Source organism: Malaclemys terrapin, chromosome 2, assembly GCF_027887155.1.
Source record: "Malaclemys terrapin pileata isolate rMalTer1 chromosome 2, rMalTer1.hap1, whole genome shotgun sequence".
Classification (NCBI taxonomy): Eukaryota; Metazoa; Chordata; order Testudines; family Emydidae; genus Malaclemys; species Malaclemys terrapin.
In genome coordinates, this window is record NC_071506.1 from 96,720,845 (window position 1) to 96,737,944 (window position 17,100).

Sequence of the window (17,100 nt, forward strand, 5' to 3'; positions counted from 1 at the left end):
AATCCAATGCCTGCTGTTCACACTATTGCATGTGCATCTCTGGTTTTCCTTGCTGTATACTTTGAAAAAGGCAAGAGAGATGGGCTTCTTTAATCTTTATACAGTAGCCACAAAGAAAATGACGGGAACTGCTTAATTCTTTCAAATATATTGTTTGTCCAATTGACCTTAAAAATTGAACTATTTTCTTCCTATAAAAATAATCTGTATTTGTGCATTGTTGTAAAACACCGGCTATTTCCTGCAGTTCTCCAATGAGTAAACTGTAACAAATGCTGTTGTCAGGCCATTCACATTTTCTCAGTATGCAGCAGGTTTTACATACACAGAATGTTTAATTAATTTACTGATTAATGTTTTTTATTATTATTATGCTACTGCCATTTGGCAGCTGTTTTGACAAAACTGCCTTCCTCATTACAGACTTTCTACTTGTGAAAGGAAGTCAACCATAGCAAATGGACTTATTGAATTATCCAGCTCACCAATTATATAGTATAAAATTATTCATCCTGATATAATTTGGTCAGAAAAAATCATTTATCTTTAGTAACTGTGTTAAATTAGATATTATTCTGCTGCATAGGTGCAATTTTGCAAGTGTCTGTAGTTAGAGAACTTTTTTTAATTTACTTGAACACTGAGTTATCGCCTATTTTGTGATTTCACTTTGTTATCAAAAAGGTTAGTTTCTGACTAATCACTCCACTGAGCCCAATTCATTCAAAGCTTGAAAAGCAACACTTAGACGTTTCGGAGCAAAATGCCAGATTGGTATGTTTTATTGGTAATACGGTTTTGAAAAGAGCTAAATCCAAATATATTTCAATCTGTTTATAAATTAATTAATTCAAAATCAATCTTACTATGTCTTAATAGAATGAATATAATTTAGTTATGTGCTTCACAAATATTTTGGCATTGTTGCTGCGATGCTTTAATTAACATGGAGATGGCACTTTAGAATTAAAAGTCCTATTTTGTTCATACTGCTGACAAATACACAATTTATCTTAATTCTCAGTGTATTTATATCTAATTATTTACCACATATAACCTTTCTTTAACAACAACAATAAAAAAGACAATGTTTGATGTGTTTTAAGACAAATGTTACAAGGTCCCAGAAAACCAAGTGAACCTAAAACTGTGTATGAGCTAAAATGAATATTCTAATGGCACAAAATGAATACTTTAAAATATCACAATGATTCTGAAAATATTATTAATATATATCTTACAGTTCAGGTCGTTTTTCAATCTACAGCATGCTGAAAATAATGTGGACTAATAAAGTTTGAGCTATTGGGGAAAATTACCCTATTTCAGGTGGACCTACTTTAGAAGGATATGCAGGGTTCAGGTAAGTGGGCAATAACATCTCTGGTACGTGAACCTCAGTCCTGTTCAACATTCCATCTGGGCAATGCAACTATTGTCTAGGAAGAGTACACTTGTGTCACAGCAAGGGGGTCCCACAGTGCTTTCCAAACCCTTAATTGAGCCTCACAACATACCAGGAAGGTAAGGAAGAACCATGACCCACCCCCATTCTACAACTGGATAACTGAAAGCACAGGTTAAGTGGCAATTCCTGACTAAGCACACCCTTCACTTTTTTAAGCACTAGTCCACATTTTTATTGGACCCTGTTCTTGTATTCTGTAGTTTTGCAGAGCTTGACTATCTTTTCAGTCAGTGCACAGTAGGGAGACCTGTGGATACCCCATCTTCTTTTACATACTCCCTTTCCCACCCCACTTCCAACAAAAACACTATAAAATACATTGCTGCAATTGTTTCCCAGACTGAAAAGGAAGGAGTATCCCCAGAAAAGAGTAAACATATTGGCCAATGCCAAAACATTCAAAAAATTGGTGCATATTACTAGGCGCCTGAGTCAGAGGTGAAAGTAATCTGGTCCAGTCCGGTATGGTGTACCGGCAAGAGCCGGTACGCTGTGCCGGACTGGACCGGCTTCTCAGGCGGTGCTTTAAAGGGCCCGGGGCTCCCCGCAGCGGCCTAAGCTTCTGGCCCTTTAAATCGCTGCTGGAGCCCTGGGGTTCCTGCAGCCGGGCTCAGGCGGGGATTTAAAGGGCCCGGGGCTCCCCACAGTGGCAAGCGCAAAGGGACCTTTACATCCCCGCCCGAGTCTTGCCGCCCCAGGGTAGCGGCAGCAGGGCTCTTGCAGTGATTTAAAGGACCTGGAGCTCCGTGGCGGCTGGAGCCCCGGGCCCTTTAATTCGCCTCTGCAGCTGGTAGCTCTGGGGTGATTTAAAGGCCCTGGAGTTCACAGCCAGAGCCCCAAGGCCTTTAAATTTTGAGCCTTTAAATCTTCTGGTTGAGGCCACGCCTCTTCCGGTTGAGGCCACACCCCTGCTCAGGACTCCTGCGTACTGGTAAGTCCTTTAAATTACTTTCACCCCAGCCCAAATCTACCATTAATCATTGAAATAAGTGGCCTGATTCCCAAAAGTGCTAAGATCTCAGTAGCTACTATTGATACCAGTATTGTCGGGCACTCAGCACTTTTGAAAATCAGGCCATTTATTTAGGTACTTAACTCTGGGATGAGGAATCTATCGTTTGGGCCCCATCTTTTAAACTGTTGGCCTTAGTTTGTAGAGCATCACCGTGAGCCAAATCCTCAGGTCCTTACTCAGTTTTTCACCCTGGCTTTATGGGAGTTAACCTTAGTAGAGGGCCTCAGGATTTGCCCCAGTCAGTATTATTTCTGCAAAGTTTATATTTTTCTCCTGATTGTTTGAATTTCTACAGTGTCTTCCCCTTTCTTCCACACTAAGCTCAAGATCTACTTTCACTTTTTAATCTCTCTTACACTGCCCCCTGACTGGACAAAACATAACCGCTCGCTCCCTGGCCATACCCTTTCCCCCTTCTTGTGTTGCCAGAGCCAGGGAGGCCATCCAGAGTACAGCTGGCAGTCCAGGGCTTTACTATCTGCTAGGATTTGGGTAGTAGTGAAATGGGTTTGTTGCCTACTAGCTGCCAGATGTCTAAGGTGCAGTCTAGGGGCCAAAAGTATTTATCAACCACTGTAATGTTGTTGATGTTCTGAGTTGTTAATCCTAGACATTAAGAAATCATGAAACAAGCCCCCACCCCAATCACTAGATTGCTTAGAAATTATGAGATTTTTTAAAAATGATAAATCTGAGTTCTTTTTCATGTCTTCTGGCTTTTTAGCTTTTAGGGTGCCCTTGTTTCATATTATTAATAATTTATTTGCAACTATTACTTAAAGAAAGGGAAAAAAAAGAGAGCTGATATTTCTCATGCGGTATCATGATTCCAGCAGCTGGAGCTTTAAGAAAAAGACTAGGAATCATGAGACGTGATTAAAATTGTGAGTGTTAACAGTGCTGTGGTGAGCTTAGTAATGTCTCCATAAAGATTGAGTGGGGGAAGAGTGAGTGGATATGGGGCATGGAAATGCCCTGCTGAATGAGGTTTATTCTGTGTTTAGCAAAGAGGCAAACACTGACCTTTGTGAGAACATATTAACTGTGTCATCACTCAAGACTGCTAGTCACTTGAAAAAGGATAACTGCCAAAAGTTTCCCCCCCTTGTCCTTACCCTGCTTGAGAATCACACTTATAACACTGCTGTACAGCCAAAATGCTTCTGAAATAAATGTAGTCAAACTTTACTAATTCTGGGTCAGTGAGAATGAAAAGGATGCTTAAAATTGTTGATTGGCTCTAGTTTTCAAGATATGCTATGGGTCAGTATATATGACCCTTGACTTGGGAATGGCGGAGGATAAGTGAGTTATAAAGGGAAGTTTCAGAGTAACAGCCGTGTTAGTCTGTATCCGCAAAAAGAAGAACAGGAGTACTTGTGGCACCTTAGAGACTAACAAATTTATTAGAGCATAAGCTTTCGTGGACTACAGCCCACTTCTTCGGATGCTCCCAGCACGGTGTTCTCCGCAGCAGGAGCGGTGCCAGGCCCCCCCGGCGCTTCACAGCACGGTGCTCTCATCCTCCTCCTCTTCTTGAGGGGCAGCAGGGGGGTGCCCATTTCTCACCCCCACCTCCAGCTCAGCTTGGAGGAAGCGGCGGATCTCCTGGGGCAGGGCCTGTGCCTCCAGCTCGCACTCCCGCTCCAGCTCCTCCACCAGCTTGGGCTCCTCTTCCTCTATTTGCTGTAGGATCTCCTGGTGCCCGGCCACAAGCTTCTCCTGGCGCCGCTTCTGGGCTTCCTCCAGCCTGCGGATGGAGTTCACTGATTCGTTGATGTGTCTCCTGTTAATCTCCGTCAACTCCACGTCTTTCTTCTGCTTCTCCCGGGATTTGGCTTCTGTGATGCTGTTGTGCCTCTTGCGGTCCAGGATTTTCTGCAGCTCCTTCTTCTCCCTCTCACTTGTCTCCTTGACTCTCTTCAGCTGGGCAGCCTGGCAGTCCTGGGCAATTTCCCGCAGCCGCTGCTGGGCCTGTTGCAGGTGCTCCTTTTTGCGGGCTCTCTCCAGCTGGTGCTGGGTTTCCCGCAGCTGCAGCAGGGAAGGGAAGGGATCTCAATTTAAACCAGAAATGACTAAAATACATCTTTGACTGGATCTATGAGTAAATCTATGACTGGGTTTGGACAGTACTTGCTTTTTAGGCAAAACAATGAGTGATGCAATCTGAAGCTGGTATTGCATCATACATGATATGACTTGCATCATATTATTCCTAGAAGTCATGGATGATGCAATCATAACAAAGCTTACATCACTCTGCTGAACAAATTGCCCTATATCAGCTCTTGTAATCATAGTGTAGTACTCTCTTATTTGTCAGTGTTTGATTTTGCAAAGGGACACATTTCTGTTTAGCCAAAGTGAGCAGAGATGCCTTGTACTTGTGTGAACAGTGCAGATAATTTCTGCTATGTTTGTGGTGAAGTGACTTTTGTATAACAAAAGCGCAGTATAACCACTCTGGTTAAGAAAGCCTATCACCTTTATTTTGGCTGCAAAATTGGAGATCAGGACAAGAGGTGGGCCCCACACATATGCTGCAATACTTGTGCAACAAATCTTCACCAGTGGTTGAACAGGAAAAGGAAATCTATGCCTTCTGCAGTGCCAATGATTTGGAGAGAGCCAACAGATCATACCAGCAATTGTTACTTCTGCATGGTGCCTCCAGTTGCGAAAGGTGTGTCAAAGAAGAAAAAGTGGACTGTGGATTATCCAAACATTCAATCAGCTATACGCCCAGTACCCCATGGAGAAGGACAGCCGGTTCCTGATGCACCAGAATCATTCTCACTTGAGTCAGACGAGGAAGAGGAAGAGGATGAAACTTCTGGTCCTGAACCATCAATGTCACAGGACCCACATTTTCTCCCATTCTCCTCCTCTGAACCACACCTCATAACACAAGGTGAACTGAATGACCTTGTCAGGGATTTGGAACTACCCAAGAGTAAGGCAGAGCTGTTGGGCTCCAGACTACAGCAGTGGAATCTCCTGACAGGTGATGTTAGGGTTTCCATGTTCCGTGACCATCAAAAGGATCTTGTCCCATTCTTCTTCATGGAAGGTGATCTTGTAGCCTGCAATAACATCGATGATGTGATGGCAGCCCTCAACATCGTTCACAATCCAGATGAGTGGAGACTGTTCATTGATTCATCGAAGACGAGTCTTAAAGCTGTTTTACTGCATAATGGCAATGTTTTGCCATCAATTCCAGTTGGTCATGCAGTCCATACGAAGGAAACCTAGGACAACATGAAACAACTTTTAAGGTGCATAAACTATGACCAACATCAGTGGCAGCTTTGTGGCGATTTGAAGGTTGTTGCTCTCTTGCTTGGTCTGCAGACTGGATACACAAAGTACTGCTATTTTCTCTGAGAATGGGATAGTCGTGCAAGAGATTCCCACTACATCAAGAAAGATTGGCCACTCCGACAGTCATTGGTGCCTGGGAGGAAAAGTGTTCAACATCCACCACTTGTTGAATCAAGGAAGATTTTGTTACCACCCTTACACATCAAGCTGGGTCTGATGAAGAACTTTGTCAAGGCCATTGACAAAACACAAGCAGCTTTCAAGTACCTCCATGGAAAATGTCCACGGTTAAGTGAAGCTAAGATAAAGGAAGATGTCTTTGTTGGTCCTCAGATTCGTGAACTTCTTCGAGATGATGCATTTGACCATGCACTGCATGGCAAGGAAAAGATCGCATGGAAAGCCTTCCAGTTAGTGGCAATACATTTTCTCAGAAACAACAAGGCAGACAACTACAGGTTGTTGGTGGAAAACCTCCTCAAGGCATACAAAAGCCTTGATTGCAACACGTCACTAAGGATACATTTTTTGCACTCTCATCTATATTTTTTTCCACCGAACTGCGGAGCAATGAGTGACAAGCACGGCGAGCGATTTCCCCAGGACATTGCAACAATGAGAAACACTATCAGGGCAAATGGAGCCCATCAATGCTTGCAGACTATTGCTGGACAGTGACAAGAGATGCTACATTTAATGAATACAAGAGACAAGCCAAGAAGCGCCGAGTAGACACTGAATAGGACTAAACTATGTACATAATAGTTTTTTGCCTTTTGTTTCATAATAAATTTGATTTATATAATCCATTTGCTGATTTTTAAAGTGTTACATAAACAGGACAGGTGAAATATTATCATGTAAAGCAACCATAAACACATGAAAAGACCTAGGTTTACAATTTATGATTAAAACTCTACTATCTACACAATATACATAGACATATAATGTAAAACTTAAATACCTTAGAAACAGTAGCCAATCAGTTGTTTTAATTGTCATATTTGAATTCAGCATATCAAAATACATAATAAATAGCACATTTTATCTCTGAAGCAGACAACTTATCAAAAATTGTAGACCAGTGTAATCACTGGTCTTGATCTTCCTCCCTCTCTCTCACAGGCTTTACCTCATTGTAGCTCTGTTTGACTTCAGTAGTTAGTCCAGATTAGTACGGATGGATATCCGAAGAGAATCAGGCCTGCTGTTTTTAAATTATACAAGCATGTATGATTGTTTGAAGAGTCTTTGATCACTTCTCAAAGCCCAGCTGTTTATGACATCCAATACAGTATATGCCTTTAAGTGGTAATCTTGTCTTTAATTAGAGCAATAGTTCTAGGTCAGTTTGCCAATACCCACCACATAGTACCCAGCCCCACAACAAGTTTATATGATAAATGAACCAACATCTCAACTTGTTTCTATTTACCAGGTTAAAAGAAGTGTGTGCTTGTTGTTTTTGTGTTTGTTTATGAACGGACTCTCCTCTATTTGAAGCTAGAAATATATTTCTTTTAAAAGTAATTCAGAGAAGACTCTGAGGGCTGCTAGCATGAATCAGTGTAAAAACATTTTCTAAAATACTGCAGAATTGAAAAGTTTTTCTCAGAAATGATTCGGCATCTCTAGCTGAACATGGATTGTACATCAATGGGGCTACTATAAGGTGGGTGCATAACTGGCTGGATAACCGTACTCAGAGAGTTGTTATTAATGGTTCCCAATCCTGCTGGAAAGGCGTAACGAGTGGGGTTCCGCAGGGGTCTGTATTGGGACCGGCTCTGTTCAATATCTTCATCAACGACTTAGATATTGGTATAGAAAGTACGCTTATTAAGTTTGCGGATGATACCAAACTGGGAGGGATTGCAACTACTTTGGAGGACAGGGTCATAATTCAAAATGATCTGGACAAATTGGAGAAATGGGCTGAGGTAAACAGGATGAAGTTTAACAAAGACAAATGCAAAGTGCTCCACTTAGGAAGGAAAAATCAATTTCACACATACAGAATGGGAAAAGACTGTCTAGGAAGGAGTACGGCAGAAAGGGATCTAGGGGTTATAGTGGACCACAAGCTAAATATGAGTCAACAGTGTGATGCTGTTGCAAAAAAAGCAAACATGATTCTGGGATGCATTAACAGGTGTGTTGTGAGCAAGACACGAGAAGTCATTCTTCCGCTCTACTCTGCTCTGGTTAGGCCTCAGCTGGAGTATTGTGTCCAGTTCTGGGCACCGCATTTTAAAAAAGATGTAGAGAAATTGGAAAGGGTCCAAAGAAGAGCAACAAGAATGATTAAAGGTCTTGAGAACATGACCTATGAAGGAAGGCTGAAAGAACTGGGTTTGTTTAGTTTGGAAAAGAGAAGACTGAGAGGGGACATGATAGCAGTTTTCAGGTATCTAAAAGGGTGTCATAAGGAGGAGGGAGAGAACTTGTTCACCTTAGCCTCTAAGAATAGAACCAGAAACAATGGGTTTAAACTGCAGCAAGGGAGGTCTAGGTTGGACATTAGGAAAAAGTTCCTAACTGTCAGGGTGGTTAAACACTGGAACAAATTGCCTAGGGAGCTTGTGGAATCTCCGTCTCTGGAGATATTTAAGAGTAGGTTAGATAAATGTCTATCAGGGATGGTCTAGACAGTATTTGGTCCTGCCATGCGGGCAGGGGACTGGACTCGATGACCTCTCGAGGTCCCTTCCAGTCCTATAATCTATGAATCTATGAATCTATGAATCTTTAAAATAGTGAAGCTTTAAAGGTGTATTTTTCCCCCCTCGGATGCTTCAAGTTGGGTTTCAGTCAAAAAACATTTGAAAGCAATTGAGAATCTAAAGTAGCTTAAAAATGACCATTCTTGCTCTAACCTACCAGTTACAGAAGGGGATTAAATGTCTTTCATAGTCTAAAATTGTGCATTTTAATAAGTTACTTAAAATTTCAAATCCCAGATGAAAGGGATCAATCTGTACAACCTGTGAATTTGCTCAACATTATGGCTATTAATTTAGGATGAGGTTCTGACTATTTATATGAGTGTAAAGTAAGAAGGAGGGGATTGAGAAACTTCCCCTTCTCCTCCCCAAACCCTAGCCTAGAATACACAATGTCTTGGCAGAATTGCAGTCCCTGTACCTAGGGAAGTTCAGGAATTGTTCCCTAATTTCTCACCTCAGGGGTGCCTGATGCCCCCACATAGGACATGGAGTGTAGGTGGAACTATGTCTTAGCCCTTCACCCCTGGTGGCCAGTAGAATTCTGTGCCTCTGTGACATAGAAGTTTGCATGCTTCACTGTGCAATGAAGTGTGAATGGATCTATAAATGTGCTTAACATCTCTCACATGAATAGTACCATGGATATTAATAGGACTCAAGCTTTTGCATGATTGGGGTATAATTTTATATAATGTCTTTTTTTATACAAACTGTATCCCAAATACTTTCTAGAATTGATGATGTACTTACTATAGAAGATCTGAAGTGAAGAAAGAGGAATTAAAAGGCACCAGAAAGGGTCAAAGTAAAAGCTTGCCAATGAGATTTGACAACAGACTTACCCCTGGATGTCTCGGTTGTTCCACATAAATGCACCTTATATCTTTCTTTAAAAGGTGGAAATGGTGTTATGGTTTTCTGTAATTTGCTATATTGCAAGTAAAATGGTAGTCTCTCTGCCTGCCTAGAAGCTTTCACCCTTCCAGTGCTACTCTTAGTTAGTCTAACAGCCTGCTATTAAAGCTGTGTGAAAAGTCTTTCATCTGTAAGATAACTTACACAAACTATAACTTTTGGGAGGAAATATTCACTTTCCTCCAGGCCAGGTTTCTGTCTGCTGTGAAGCACAGAAGGAAGAGAATTTTCACCAGAGTAAATGGAAGCCTTCAGACTGACAGCAAAATTTCATAAATGTAGGGCTAATCCAAAGCAGCCCAGTATACACTTACATCCTTCTTCTCTGAGATGTTATACAACTCAATTGTGACAGTAAAAGTGATAGCCAGGAAAACATACATAGCCGCACACACACATATAGCTGTATTACAGTACTGTATATGTACTGGAGTGTACAATATATGTGCATATTAGCACTAACACATTTTTTCACCGATTCATTTTTCATGTTTTTAGCAACATTTTGAAGGCCCAAACACTTTCTCTCAAACTACTTTGCGGTCTGGTTTGAAATCTTACACAGAAGGTTGAGGGCAGCCATCTATGAAATTTTGGATTGCAGTGGGAAGACAGTAGCACAGAAAAAATCACAAACATTTCTTGTGCAGAGACAGATACATAGACTAGATGAATAGGGGATGGAACCAGTCCGGGATATTTACATTCTGGTTCCATCTCTGTAAACAACAGATCTCTAGTAGACCCTGGACCATCAAGATCTTTTATCCTGTGAGCCAGCCAGGGTCTAAGGCTCAGCAAGGGTCCTCTGATGCCGGCAACAATCACCATATTTCCCAATGAGTAGGTGCAGGTGGTGGTTCAGATGATTTGATCTTTTGAGTTTTTAGAGATGCTCTTATTCACCCTGGAGTAGTGGTATATATGGTTCCTCAACAGGGGATATGCAGCAAGAAACCAATTTCAAGCAACTGATATTACAGGTGGTTCATGTGCCCACAGGGATGGAGGCAATTGACTTGAGCAAGTTGTTGGCTCAGTGCTTAATTTGTGCCACGGCTGAGCCCTGGCACCTCTCTAGGCTTGGCAGTTCATAGCCCCGACACCTCTGGACTTGCTGCATCAGTTATAAATGTAAAAAACATTACTTGAGCCCCAGCACCTCTTGTTACAAATTAAACACTGTGTCTGCTGTACTGTCAGTAGTGAGCCTTTTCTTGGACTGTTCTGTTGCTATTGCCACTTCTCTCATCCCTTGTACCACAGAGAGAGCACAGTGTAACTGTAAGAGGTATGTCAACTTAAATCAAGATTTTGGGCAGCAGGATCAAGGGAAGCAATTCTGAAGCTGACAGCATGATGTGTCTAGTTGTAGTCATTCTGGTGTGGCAGCAACTAAGTCGCCTTGTTTCTCACCAGGGTCCCGCAGCAGAGCCCAAGCATTACTGATTCTTATTATTTGTACGCTATCACCATTTTATAAACCATGTAAATCTTAGCATTGACATAACTGAACTAAATACTGAACTACAGTAAACTAGCCCTAACATAGCCAAATGACATAGAAATCAATTGATGGGGAATCTCAAAAATTCCAAATTGGCTTATCTCAACTATATGAACCTATCAAAGATGCCCTCTGGTGGCGGTGTGTTGGGCACTCAGCCTCTGGTCTGCTACTTCCCTCTCCCATCTTCCTTGAATAGGGATGGAGAGCCAAGCAGGAACATTGCTTAGCACTGGATTGTCTGTGGCAGGCTGATAAGTGGCCCTGCTCCTCCTGTTGCAGCAGAGAAGCAAAGCTGCTCACCATTGCTGCCTGCAACAGATTCTTCCTGACTGATTCTGAGTGAGGAAACAAAGTGCCTCTCCAACCTATGAAAAAATGATTTATAATTTTCATTCTGAGTATTCTATCTAACCATTAAAGCTGTAGGTGGATGTTCCTAGCATAGACCTGGATTTTCACCAGCTGGAAAAAACACTACAATATTTTCAATGAAAATGCCATACAACTAATGCAATTTGATTTAACTATTGAACATAAAAGGAAGAGGCTGGGAAAGCTGGCAGTGTCACTTGTGAAAATCAGTTGCTTAATATTTCCATGCATTTTCCCTACAATTTCCTTTTGCACGTATTTAGCTTAGTTCATTCTGTGGGAACTGCCTAGTAATGCTTTGCGACAATAATAGCCCTGAACTATGGGGCTCCAAGAAACAGGTACACTTTAGGTTTGTGACCCTGACAAGACTCCAAAAGGAAGAGGCTTGCAGAAGGGGAGACTTAAGAGTGTGCTCTGTGTTACTAACAGGAGGATAACTCGACTTCCCATATATAATGATGGATTCAATTTTCAGGGCTTTCTAACAAATAATTTTTGAGTCATTGAGGATGGATTGATGAAGATGTCTTCCCAGAATGAAGCAATTAAAAAAAAAAAAAAGCCTGGTGTGATGGGGTGTGCTTCCCCACACTGGCCCTTCAACAGCTGAAGTAGGCCCAATCAGCTAATTAGGCTACAAACAAGGGAGTTTTAGGCTTGAGGAAGCTAATTAGAGAGAAGCTCACCTGTGAGGAACATACAGGGCTTCTACAAAAGGAAGAAAATTGGATGGGGGGATTGCAAAGAAGGAGTTTGTAGTCACTGTCTGAGACACGGGAGGGGTGTTTTGGGACTGCAAATATGTGTAGGTGAAGTTGCTCCCTAGGAGGAGGGAGTGGTGAAACTGGCATACCCAGAGAAGGAAGGGAGAGCCAGGCGGTTAGGAAAGGGCTCAGAGAAATGCAGCAAAGTACAGGGTAGAACAGACCATGACTGCTGACTAGAGGATCCCTGAGCTGGAACCCGGAGTAGAGGGTGGCGTGGGTTCTCTGCCCAACCACAGGAGAAGTGGTGCTGGTGGGGAATTTCTTTTCCCAAACAGGCTCAGACAACTTTCATCTCTTTCCCCTGCCCAAGAGGGAAACCACAGTTGTGACCTGGCTGGAGGGCTGTGTTATGAAAAGGACCCTGTACCTCCTGGAAGTAAGAGAGGGGCTGCAGAAGAAAAACTGATGGGGTGTAATTGCTGGAAGGGGTATTGGCCTGACTGAGCTAATCCCCAGAATTGACAGGAAGGCAGCACCATCCAGCGGTGAGTAGAGCACCCTGTCACAGCTGGGTGTAGGAATAACATACAGAAAATATTGTAGTGCTCTTTTATTAGATGATATCCAGCAACCTTAATCTGGAGTACTCTGCACAGTTTTGGATGCCACACATTTAAGAAAGATATAGTTCTAGAGATTGGAAAAAATCTAGAGTAGGGCATTGAGGCTGAAAAAAAGCTGTGGTAGATTTACATGAGAAATTGCAAGCACCAGAATGATTTATCCTGGAAATAAATTAGAGAGTATTTGAATGAGGATTCCACTTCCTAAGTAAAAGGGAATAGAGAGGAGACCTTGGTCTAGGGATTCTTACCCCAGGCAGAGAGATGAGGAGGGACTCTGCCACAGAGATCCTGATTTGGGGGGGACAACAGGGGACAAGAAGTTAGGAGGAGTGGTGAGCCCCATTCCCTGATGGAGTAAGAATTGTGGGATGAAGAGCAAGATCTCATTCTGCAAGCAAGATGAGAGGTGTATGGAGAGAAGGGATGGGGAACCCTGTTCCCCCAAATAGGGGGAAATGAATGTATATGGTGGGAAAGGGAGAGCCCTTTTCTCTCTTAAGGATGAGGAGCAGTGGGGATGGGATAGAGAAATAAGGAACCCCTGGCAAAGGACCTCAAACACTAGCCAAAGGAGAAGACTGTGGGAGAGTGCAAGGGGACAGCTGTGCTTGTGATGCTTCTAGATCCATCTGAAACAATCAGAAATGATGTTTCTTATGATTATTTTTTTTTCTACACTGGAACCAAAGCCAAAAAGACTAGTTCAGTTACAGGGCTGCCAGTGTCAATTCCCTCAAAATATAGATAGGGCAGAGAGGTGTGTCTTGTCCAAAATATTTTCAGGTAAAAAAAACCCCAAAGCACTGCATAGAGTGGCTAGCCAGCCTGAGGAATTCACCACTACAGGCGGACAGTGTCAAATACTGTAAATGGAGTTTAGAAACAGCTTGTTATGCATGCTAACCTAAAGCAAGTCTTTTTGACTCCTGAAGCCGGAGGAATTTCTCTTATATACAATATTGCATAACATGCCTTACCACGATGGAGCAGAGGAAATGCCTCCCCTAAACCATATAATATTGGCTGATGCTGGAGGCAGATTACTGGACTCGATGGACCAGTTGTCTGATCCAGTATGGCAATCCTGTGTTCAGAAAAGCTTTTACCAGGAGGGACATCTGTATTTTATTTCATACACTGCTTCAGGAGATTAAAAGCTTGGAGGTAAAATTAGAGGTTAAGACTGATGCTATTGCTCTTTGCATAAGTATGTTGGAAGAAAAGACTGAAGATCTTGAAGGCAAGATGAAAACAGCAACTTCAAATGTTCAGGCTATTCAGAATGACACAGATTTAAGGCTCTTTTAAGAGTTTTGACAAAAGATATTGCTTTTATTACAGGAAGAATATTGAAGCACTTGAAGTGCATTTTGAGAGTGTTGGGTTTTGTGGAAAGGGCTGAAAGAGAATATCCCTTTGAAAATTATTCCCCCCTTTGGAAAACCATGTTGGAGAATACTTGGTTTCCAAACAAAAATCTTTCTAATTCCTATCAAATTGGGGATTTTACAAATGTTTTAGGTACAGGTTTTACTATACATTCATGGATTAATGTTCTCTCTTAAGGCCTGACCCAAAGCCCATTAAAATCATCATGAGGAATTCTTTGGGCCTTGGGACTGCCCCTAAGGTTCTGCATGGGAAGAAAGACCCTGTTTTAAAAAAAGAGGGTGGGGGGGAAATCTCAAAGATCTCATTTAATTGTTCTGTGGTTTGTGTTTTTTCTAGACCAGTGTTTCTCAAACAGGGGCTGCCGCTTGTGTAGGGAAAGCCCCTGGCGGGTCAGGCCGGATGTTTACCTGCCCCATCCGCAGGTCTGGCAGATCGTGGCTCCGACTGGCCGCGGTTCACTGCTCCAGGCCGATGGGAGCCGCTGGAAGCGGCAGCTAGTAAGTCCCTCGCCCGTGCTGCTTCCAGCCACCCCCATTGGCCTGCAGCGGCGAACCATGGCCAGTGGGGGCCGCAATCGTCTGGACCTGTGGACAGGGCAGGTAAACAAACCGGCCCGGCCCGTCAGGGGCTTTCCCTACACGTGTGGCAGCCCCAGTTTGAGAAACACTGTTCTAGACACTCGCCAGGCCTAAAAATGCAAACTAGTTTCTCTTGACACATTCTTATGGCCTCCTTCCCATCTGTGGATCTGACATTCCCTCCCCTCCCCCCACCCGATATCCTGGGACATGAGTTTGAGGCAGGTGAACGATGGAAGGTAATACATGTCATAATCCTTTCTGCAAAGGGGTCCAGTAAAATATCGTTGTACAGGCCCCTATTTAGTTGAACCTGACTTAATGAGTTTTGTTAGACTTCATTTCTTCTCACTGGTAAATTTGCTGATTAATATGTTCTGGTATTCTCTGCTTTCTAAATTTATATAATTCCTCACTCCTCCCCTTTTCTCATCTTTGTGTATGACCTGCAGGAAAACTGAAATAATTCTGTTCTGGAGGAAGTGTATCCCAGGGATGTTTTCCAAGTGAATAAAATAAATTTGTAGAAAAATAAAATAACTGCTTCCTCTGAGAAGTTTTCACTTGCGGACAATTTTCTTTCTTTGTTGCCCTGGGAGACAGTCTCTACTTGTTCTTAATGATATGTTTGGATCTTTATGCATGACTCCTATTGACCAAAGATTTTGTTCAAAAAAAAATCTCTGGAGTTCAGCACATTAAAAAGGCTCAAAGGTAACCTTTAATGGTAACCAGTGTCTGCTGCCACTTGTTGACAGTGTCAGATTAGTAGTTAGCTACTGTTGGAAAGGAGAGAGTATAGAAGTTGCTATGCTGGTCAACCTTTTCAAGCGACTCTACTTCAACTGAACCTCAGCAATAATGTCAATCATATGCGATTTGTGCTGCTTCATGAGGTATTGTCTTGTTATAAATAGTAATGTGATCAACTTCTAACACTTATTTGAAAAGGCCTATGACAGTTTATATAGGCATTTTTGGACTATACTATAAAATGTAATAGTATGTGTTTATATTTTGATATAACTTTATAGGATGGTTTAAAACAGTGGTTTAGCCACTGGGTTGGGGAGGGGCTGCAAGCAGGTTTCAGGGGGTCTATCAAGCAGGCTCCAAGTCCTGCCACCCAGGGCTGAAGCCAAAGCCTGAGCAACTTAGCTTTGCAGGGCCCCATGTGGCACCAGGCACTTACCCTGCTTGTTGTCTCCTAATGGTGGCCCTGGCTTTTATATGCAGAAAAACAGTTATTGCATGGTGGGCCATGGAGTTTTTATAGCATATTGGGGGTGGGGTTCAGAAAGAGGTTGGGAGCCCCTGATTTAAAGAATCTATGAGAAGGGATCACACACAATTACATTTTGTAGGTTTTTTAAAATAAATTCTATAGAACCCTATTGGTTTTATCCTTATTAAATTCTATGTGCTTAAAGTTAGGCACATGCTTGAGTACCTTGCTTAATTAGAGCAGTAGAGGAGACTATATGTCTGGGGGGGAAAAGCCAGTGGCAAAAGGGGGAAAAACTCCCCTTTTAAATCTTAATTTCTAAAAGCAACAGTGAGAAAATTAAGATTAACTTTAATGGGTCTCAAAACCCCTGCCTTCCTCATAGGAATATAATCCAATTCTCTTAATTAAAAAAGAACAAACTTCATGCAGAATGTTTTGTATTTATGACATCCTGAAACATTAGTGAGCAAAATCCAAATGTTTGTATGTGGATGTTACTTCTCCACATCCATAAGTGAATACAGCCATTTAAAAATTGCTCAGGATATTAAGTCTAGTTCTATGGTTTTAGAAAAAAATATACAGATTGCCCCTCTGAATTGCACTTTCCTCTCATCTCCTTCTGCACACTGCATGCTATGAAAGGATGCTGAACCAAATTAGGGGAGGAAAAAGCAAAGATATTACCACTGTAAGGCATAGGCTTATGTATGAGTAATGTTGCCCATTATTGGGTGGCTCACACAAGAGTTTTTCATGAGCTTGAGTGCTAGCAGCCTGTGCTTTTGCAGCTGAAGACTTCAGGGTTCAAGTCCCAGCTCCCCATGTGTATGTTTTATATGGTAATTGTATCTACTGTATTCATTATACTGTCAGGACAATGTAGTCCTTATAGAGTTGCTTATACAGATTGTATTGAATCCAGAGAATCTAGCATATCATAACCACAGTAATACCATGGGTCCTATGTGATTAGAACTTGCAGGAAACCAATATTTCCTCAAGCAGCCTGGTAACAGAAATGCTCATTTGTTAATTAACTCTGGCTCAGATATGTATCTTGTGACAAGTATCAGGGGGTAGCCGTGTTAGTCTGTATCTACAAAAACAACAAAGAGTCTGGTGGCACCTTAAAGACTAACAGATTTATTTGGGCATAAGCTTTCGTGAGTAAAAACCTCACTTCTTCGGATGGTTTTTACTCACGAAAGCTTATGCCCAAATAAATCTGTTAGT